At 38.2% G+C, this 9714-nt stretch overlaps 1 pseudogene; it reads right to left on the reverse strand.

Moving 5' to 3' along the window:
• Nucleotides 1–2337: 2337 nt before the first annotated feature.
• Nucleotides 2338–9461, reverse strand: LOC138322180 (uncharacterized; annotated as a pseudogene).
• Nucleotides 9462–9714: the final 253 nt, after the last annotated feature.

The following is a 9714-nucleotide window of genomic DNA, read 5'->3' on the forward strand; positions in this document are numbered from 1 at the left end:
TACGCTGTTACCGCTAACAACAAAGCTGTTGGAGCCTAATGTGGTTCCAAACTCACAAACTCGAAAGGAAATTGAGCGAAGGAAAGACAAACAACAACAATATTATGATAAAGGTACCAAGGCATTGGCTGAACTAATGCCTGGTGAGAGACAACACCCAAATCTTGCGCCTTGATGAGTATAGTGAGTTATGAACAGTGCTAAAGAAAAGGGGATTGTAACGATAATATAGAAACTACAATAATGGTTTCTCCCCATAATAGATACTCCCTTGAAAATGGTACTTCCGGTTTATGATGTCATCAGTTTTTGTGTATACCATGTGCTTGTTATGATGGAGAATGAATACAGTCAAGCTGATAAGTGTGTGGGTTTATGTCGATCACAAACATCATAAATGACGCTACAGGGGGGTCACCCTCGACCCCTAATAAAACACCCAAATCTTGCGCCTCGACGCTCACACGCTAATTTGGCCAATTTGCGTATTCGTTAATTTCCTTTTAGCGACCCCACTGTCTATAAATGTGCACAAGGATTAAATTTAGTGATATATGAAAAATGTACATAAAGCATATATTATATGGTTTGGGAGTTGAATTAATCTCCTTCTGTAGGTGTGGCGGGGGGGGGGGGGGGGTTTACCAAAATATTGAGGACCCCCCCCCCCCCCCCCCCCCCCCATGACGTTTCATCTTCCACGCCACTGTAGATGGTGACCACGTCCATCTCTGCTCGCTTTGCGGTAAACAATTCAAATCCAAATCTGGATATTGTGCCCACATGCGTGCGCATGATCCTCATAAAGACGCTCCCGACAATTGTTGTGGTAAAGGATTCAACAGTCTCGCCAATTTGAGACGACACAGGTATAACCCATAATTCATTAAACATTTTACAGAGCTGACATATATATATTTCTTTTCCTTCAAAACCCCTGACTTCATCTGTCCGTTGAAATTGTACTGCATTAACTACATCATGTTAAGTAAATGATATAACAATCTGATTAAAAAATGGTTTTGGTTTTGGTTGCCAATATCAATGTATTGCCATCCAAATTTCATACACTATATTTTCGAAATCTACCAATTGTTCTATTTTTTTAGTTGCAGCAAACATGGTGAAAAGGGGAAGTCGTGCGAGGTATGTCACAAAGAGTTTGCCAGTAATGTCGACCTTGATCGGCACTCTTCAGTATGGCACGCTGACCCGGCCTATGAGTGTGATGTCTGTGGCTCTAAGTTCAGAACAAAAGTCCGACTAGATGGACACAAAGACACACACACACCGGTGCTAAACGGTACCGCTGTGAATGTGGAAAAGTGTACCGGCACGAAAGTAACTTGTATAGACATAAGGAAAACATGCCATAAATAATTAAAGTCCAATTATCTAGGTTATTGCTTTTTTTTTTTTTTTTTTTTTTTACAGATCGCCTTTCGTTCGTGGTCCATTCGTCAGTCCGTTATCTTTTATCCGCTTTTTCTCAGAAAATGATGCAGGGGTCTCAATTTTCATATGTAGGTTCACCCTTGGTAATATTTGTGTATATTGAATTTTAGGACAGATTGGTCAACAAAATGACCAACAAGCCGCCATCTTGGATTTTAATACTTGAATATTGTTACCGTTATTTCTTAATAAAGCAATCTGTCTCAATTTCCATCTGTGGGTTTCCCTTAGTCCTAGTTACGCATATTGCAGTTTGAGACCAATTGGCAACAATAGGGGTCAACAGGTAGCCACCTTGAATTCTGATATTTTAAATTGTAAAAAACAGAGAAAAGACCCATCTTTCCGTTGTCAGACAAAGACCATTCTTTAGTGGGCACCAGGACCTTTTGTTCATGTTACCATTGATTTCGAAACCGATCCGATTTCTGAGTAATCTATACCTCACATTTCTAAAGTGATTTCATTTTTATTTACATTTCATAAAGTACATTGTTTAATATATAATTCGTGTATGGGTTAATCAATAATGATTTGATTTATTGTATCATGAACGTGAATTTATTTTATATATACTTTGTGTTATCCGAGCCATTTTTATTCATTCCAGATTATTTAAAACGTCATTGCATTTTTGTCTTTAAATTTGCATAATTCTAGAGCGGCAGGCATTCCATTATAATCATCACATCATACTGATTTATATCCCAATATATGCAAAATGATGTTTTTTAAGACCTAACGATTTCTACTGTGATTGAACTTTACATTATTGTTTATTTATATTTTACTGTTTAGACAAGAAGTCTATTTTTATTAAAATGCTCAATAAATACAGATTGAAGCATGAATTTCGTTCATTGGTTTTATTTGTAGATAATGCTATAGTCCCATTTTTTTATCTGGTAGCATCTTCGATTCGTTGCACCGAGCCTTTTCCAATCGCACACCTAGAGAACCCTTTTGAATTGCATTTCGGCTCCTTTCGTCTTCCAGGCAGTCGCTTTCTTCCACTTTTGTCAAAGTCATGATCTCTGGAAAATGTCAATGCGTTTATGTATATGTGGTTATTGTAGTCCAAACGTATTTGTTATTTGTCGAATTCATATACAAGTATATATAGATAATTGACATAATCACTTTTTTGTGGTTTTCCCTTTTGGGTGAGACTGTATGAAATTATGGGAAATATTACGTCAAGCTAAATTGGTTAGAGGAAGACCTTCATGTTGATCATTCTGAGACTACGTTTCAACAACTTAGCAGATCCATGGGGAAGTTTAAGCCACATTCTAAAACTGAACAGCAAACAAATCACGAATACCAAACATGAGATGTTTGCTATATCCCTTATATATATATTGGCCGGCAAGGACATGGTTTGGCAAAGACACACTCTACACGTGTTCCTATGATATTCCCCAGCCTTTTTCTCTGTTTCCTCGACCAGATTATATACGCTCATTGCTTTGGTGCAGTAGGTAAATGTCCTGAAAAAATTAAAGAGTTGTCAATGAGATATTGAAATAAAAAATTTCGCTTCTTTTCGAAAATTTTCCATTAATGTTTGACTGCATAAAAAGAAAATAACCAAATATCAACCAGGAAAGAATAAAAAAAATTATTGAAAGCAAATGCAATACTTTGTACTTACCTTTCAGGATCCATCCTAACTTGAATCTGTTCTATGGTATTTCCAATGTACATGCCAAATTCCTTGCTGGTAACCGTCCCTTGTCCTCGCTTATCATTCATTGTCAATTCTGAGAAAAAAATGTTTCTCCGATCATGCTTGAAAATGCCCTGACATTATATGCGCAGCCATGGCAAAGACAGTATAACCATGCCTTTGCTTCCATGCTTGCCAGTAGGCCTTCCCACAGTTGTAATGGCCATCTATTTATGTACATAGTAGGGGGTGGAAACACACCAACGTCAATATGACTTAGAAGCCGATTCCGAGGACCTTCTCTCAATTCTAATCTTTCCGCAGCTGGTATTCCAGGTTTGTCTTCCGAATGCCACCAAGATCGAATGTCCTTACAGAGCTCTGCGCTTTCTACATCTCCATTTGCCCTCATGCAATCTTCTACTGACTGAGAGAAGTGAGTAGCAGCCATTGACACAGACATTGGATCAGTGACCTCTTCTATCATAATTGGGGTCTGGAGGGTCTTCTTCTCCTTTGGTACTTTCATCCAACCTTCTCCTTTGGTACTTTCATCCAACCTTGATAAGACAATCCATCAAGTCCACCTTTGAAAGATTTTCGTCGAGCTCTTGTCAACAAATGAGTTGAATCGATACACCTGACTTCATACTGATCTCAGAGTTCACTGTAGTCTGGTTTGTAAATCATTGCATATCAAGACCGTGAAGGGTAACGTACGAAACTTCCTTGCTCCATTCTTGTAATTTTTCAGGCCACATAAACTCTGCAGATGCCACATTTAGATCATACTTGTGAACATGTTTGTTCAGGACATCCGCTGCTTATTCTAATAATAGCCTAGGTGAAGATTTTCTCAATGATTTCTTTGCTGAACCTACATTCTCTTTCGATGAATTACTTTGCTCTCGGTGTTTTATCTTCAGTGCGTCGCATATGTTTCGTATATTGTTTTTTTATATGACTCCTTCACAGAAATATTTTTAGTTTTTTTTTCAGATTCCTTGCCACAACCCGTAACTCTACGTCTAATAACTGATTCAGCTTTTCGTCGGACGCGAAGAAATCGAGCAAAGAATTCTGTTGTGCGTTATCCCATTTCTCTTTTTTAATGCACATGGCATCACTGAGTGCAATGCCATTTTGTCCTGATGGAGTTGGTTCAGCTGTCTCACGTGGTGACATTTTTGGATCACGTTGATCAGCTTTCTCTGTGGAACAGTTCACGTTTGTATCTGTCTCTGACGACAACAATTCTTCTGACCAACAAGTGCTGTCGATATTGGCGGAAAATGCTTCAACTTCCAGGTCTTCGGGATATGACATAGCTAACACATCATTAGCAAGGCCTGTGGATTCCTTGATATGGTCAGAAAGAACATCTGCAAAAGTGGTTTAACTCCCGTTTTTCATTTTCGTCACCTTGGACATCGATTATGACAACAGACTTGTTGAGATTTTTTATTTGTGCCATAATCTCTTGTTTCTTCATCTTCTCTACGGTTTTCCAAACATCTTTCTGAAGTTGAAGTTTAGTTAATGGCGTTCTATTCACAGTTCTTGTTACAAGAACATGCCACTGGCCGGCAAACGACTCGCAAGGGATATGGATTCCCTGTTTATGACATTCTGTGTGCATGTGTTCAACGATACGACGCAGTTGATCTGATGAAAGACTATATCCTTTTGGAAACCATGCAACCGGAGCTGAGCGAATTGAATCTTTTTCCCAACTTCTATTCAAATCGGCAGCCAGAAATACCATTGCCTCCATCGCCCGTTCACGGTTCAACTCGTAGAACTGTTTGGTTACCGCACTTATATTGTCCAATGATTCAACCATTTGCAATTTGCTAATAGGTGGGACGAAATGAGCAATACCTTCTTCCTCCGAAGTTACAGAAGAAAACCTTCCAAGAAGTTTGATGCTCCCTGATTTTTCACTAACTTGATACATGATATCCATGATACATAGAGCAGAGAATCTACATCCAGGGCCTCTATTTCAGACAGACATTGCAAAAGGTATCTCGCAGGAAATTTGAAGTGTACATTTCTGCAAAGTACATTTGATTTCCACTGCAAACCTGGTTGATGAAAAGTCAACATCTGTGCGAAGACTCCCATCTGGAGATACTACCATGACTGGTTTCCCGTTCTGCTCAATGACAACGCATCCTTCTTCACAGAATATCAGGCTAGGAAAAAGAGCTGGTATGACTTTTGCAACGATTGTTGCAACAGCATTTATTTCATTTTAAGTGCCATGTTGAATAGAGACATCAAGAAAGGCGACGGATCCTTTTCTTTCACACCACAAATCACTTTCTCAAAGTGATCCTTCATTTTGGCAAGTCCATCACATCCAACTGCTCCAAATAGTGTGCTTCCAGTAACCTTTGCATTCCGTCTATGTTCAAACCACTCCTCCGATCGTTGCTGCATTAACCTATTGTTCTCAGTTGATGTTTGCGACAATTCGTTTGCTATCACGCCTAAGCTTTTGTACTTATCGCTTTTTTCTAAGTTAATGCAGTTTCCAGGAATTTATACAGAGTTGTTGATAAAAGCTAAAGTCTTGCATATTTCCTCGTTTAATTATGTTGCCTTCTTAATGAAGTCGTTGATATCGTTGATAAATGCAATAATTGCGCTAATTGCGTAAACGTATTTCCCTTTCCTCCAATTCACCGCACCTCCTCTTTCCACCAATTTTGCTTTACAATACTCCTTCTTTCTAAGCAGTTCATTTACTTCAAAAAGATTCTGTGAAATGTTTTGAAGTCTTTTTGAGAGAATGTCTTTTAAAAGGGGAAGGGAACGAGGCGATTCAGTCTGAAAGTTCACTCTCCCATTCCTAAATCATTAATCTTTCTTTTGCATCAGATATTTCCTGTAATGTGTTGTCGAGATGAGATCTTTTTCCATGTACAGTTTCACCCAACTCAAAGCCCAAAAGGTCCATATCGCCTGAGGTTTCATCAAGCCCTTGCTTCAATTTTTTTCCATCTTAAGTCAAGCATGCAGATTTTGCTGGCATGTTGTCATTGAGACGAGACATAAATCCACAAAAATGTCAGGTCTTCGCTCCCCCGCAACAACATACGGGTCAAAATTTCTAACAGTCTTTTCATCCGGTACAACAATGTTTATCTCTGAAGCATCTGGAGAATAATGTCCTAGATTGCTTACTTTCTCAAGAGTGTTTCCGTGGCTTTTGTATCCTCCCATAACATGTAAAAATCTCCCACCAAACATCCTCCATCTAAGCTTCCAAAAGAGTTTAGTTTCCTTCGAGTACCGCATCATAGTTGATGACTTACTGTCGAACCACTTTACTACTTCACACCACAACACAAACGCCATGTTATCCAGCGGAAATGCCTTTTGTTTCACTTGCTGAAAGAATTTAAACATTGTTTCAGGTAGCCCGTCGACTTTACAAAGCTCTTTCATCACTTCAGGTAATACTTTTACCATTTCTTCGGAAATTTCAGCTATTTCTTTGTCATTTTCTTCATGGTCATTAGTAACATATTGCTCTGAAACTTTCTGGATCTCGACATGATCACTCTCTGAATCTTGTCCAATTTCTGAAAAGTATTCATCTAATTGGCTTGGTTTCGGAGAAAATAACCCTCTGGAAACTGACGCTTTGATTCTCTTAGGGGTCAAACATTGTCTTGGAATCGGAGACATTACTTTGGATGGAAACGACGCTTGTTTGAAGATGACAGGAGATCGTCCAACCTTTTTGTTACTTCTTTTGAAACTTTTTACAACTGAGAGTGGAGATAAAGTTGACCATTTCCGTTTGCGCCGTGGTGTACTTGCTGTTTTAGGTAGTTCAGGTCCAAAACGGAACAAATCAGATGATATCTGGTTTATTCTCAAATCATTTGTCACTTTTGAAATCCTTTTCCTTCTTCTCTTCGATTGCAGGGACAGTTGACTTTTTACCTTCATGTTTGCGTTGCACCTATAATTGTAAAACATTATAAATATATTGCTTGTTAAAGGCTTGGCATAAACATATTTATTATTATACATTGATCCCCATACTCGAAATATGAACTGGTTCGTGTCAACTCATCAATAACAAACAGTGCGTGTTTACTCATCATTTTACAAAACTAAAGAATTAACAATGAAAATGATGTTTACCGTCAGAAAAGTTAGATGTAGAATTGAATCTAGACTATCACATTTCGGATGGTATCACATTTATAGCGAGCGACGCAGGCTAAACCCAGAAAACGTACGAAAATGGTAAAGTTCGTGTAAACTACCAATCCTACTTCGAGCAAAGTCGCTCCGATTCAAAACTTTGGTCAGAATGTTACAGAAAAATACGGAGCGTTGCAACACAACTAATGCATCGGTGTGTTTAGAATTGTATATAGTATATGCTCGTCCCTATCAAAAGTTGATATAAAGAGTATTTTCGGTGACTTACCTCCTTTTCTGTCCGAACTGCTGACGGCCGGCATTTTGTAATCGTGTAACACACCAACTACAGACCACGTGATTCCCCACCGTGAATAGATTAATTGTTCTCGATCATATAATAACATAACAATAATATATTCTCGGCCATGCACCATGCTGTTGACCATCGATTATAATCCAGCATTCAAGCTCGAATACACTCATCATAGTGAAACATTCCTGAGAGGGGAAGACATACATTCACTGTGGGTACCCGTACACGGGATATTGTTATCGACGAGGCGGTGACCTGTCACAGCAAGGGGAAGTTTTGCAATATTTTTAAAGTTTTAATGTAATTAATGTATCTGTAACTATTGGTCAGTTCAAGCTAAGTATATATCGCGTCCGTGTGCGATCTGTCAACCCCCAGCGTCATATAGTTATTGAGGAATAGACAGGAATCCAGGGTCACATGCAGGGGGGTACCGCAGTGAAAAAGGCGGTTCAAAATAAATCACTGATATGAATATTTAATGCTTTTCTGAAAACGGAATTCATTTTCTATGGCTAATTCACATCATAGGAAAGCAACTCACGCCCCGATGACAAATTTTGAGGTCATGAAGATTGCGAAATAAATCAGTGAAAATCACGTTGTGTACGGGGACTTGCTTGTTGTTAAAAATCAAGTGTACGGGGGCTTGGATGTTGATTGTACGGCAGCATGGTTGAAGATTGTCCGGCAGCATAGTTGAAGATTGTACGGCGAATTGGTTGATGAGTTGAGAAACGCAGCTTTTTAAGCCAAATATTCCTTTCTAGATATCAATATATAGCGTTCTATATGATTATCAAATTACTGATTGAAACGATACGCTATGTAGAATGATTAATCATTTTGATTTTGATCAATTCAGGCAAAAACTGTTCTTTTCAATTAATTTTTAAGTCTGGGCAACTAAAAGTATTAACGTATTAAAACATTATCTTCAGATAAAGATAAATAACAGTAAATGATAAACAATAAATCTGACAAATAAGGGTAGGATGCAAAATTAAAACGGAAAATGTAAGAAACCGAACCATATCAGTAAAGGGTGACATCTGGACAAGTGTGCATTAAACTGAAGCTCCGTGTTGTATTCTCGAATTATAGAGTTCTTTGGCATGATACATCGTCAATATTTCAAACTGTAATTACGAGTTTTGCAGCTGCTGAGAGTCACAGACTTTCCGTCAAACATTGCACCGTAAATATCATTACATATTACAATTAACTATGCTAAAATATACTACTCACCTTCGTTGTGTTGGAGCATTGTGGAAAATACCTGATTGGAGTTTTTCTTGTACAAACGCGATGTCAAAACAACGCTTTGACAAATATATATTCGTAGCCATGGTTTACAATTCAAAAGTAAAATTACTTGAATCCCACCAGATGAAGTTATATTTCTTATCGAAATCGGCGCTATATGGTTGTGTAATACAAGTACAGGAATTCCTTCCTCAAAATGATCCCCTCCGTTAAAGAATTTAACAAAATTGCCAGCAAACAAACAAACTGATCTTGTATACAGAATCTACAGACCAACCAACATTCATCATCTTCGTCTGGAAGGCCTACTATTCCATTGACATCTTTACATCAGATCTTCGAAGACATAAACGTCGGAAGAAAACTTTACATCTGTCTTTTGGATGACTAGACGCTATTTGTTTTAAATATATTGTGAAGTCATTTTAATTATGCCAAGCCCCCGTACACCATTTTTATCACATAAACCAAGTCCCCGTACACCAGTTTAGCAAGCCCCCGTACAAAAGCTAAATTTTCAATCTTCTTGTTGAAACATCCATGGCCACGACAATATGAAATTGGCCTAAACATAAATTTCCATATCATAACCCGTCTAAACAACCCTAAAATGATAACCTGGAACAATCTAGTAATTCAATATCACGAACAATAGTTCACAGTCGTTTTCATTGCTGTACCCCCTACAGGTGACCCTGGATTCCTGTCTATTCCTCAATAACTATATGACGCTGGTGATTGACAGATCGCATACGGACGCGATATATACTTAGCTTGAACTGACCAATAGTTTCAGATACATAAATTACATTACAACTGTGAAAATATTGCAAAACTTCCC

Source organism: Argopecten irradians, chromosome 4, assembly GCF_041381155.1.
Source record: "Argopecten irradians isolate NY chromosome 4, Ai_NY, whole genome shotgun sequence".
Classification (NCBI taxonomy): Eukaryota; Metazoa; Mollusca; class Bivalvia; order Pectinida; family Pectinidae; genus Argopecten; species Argopecten irradians.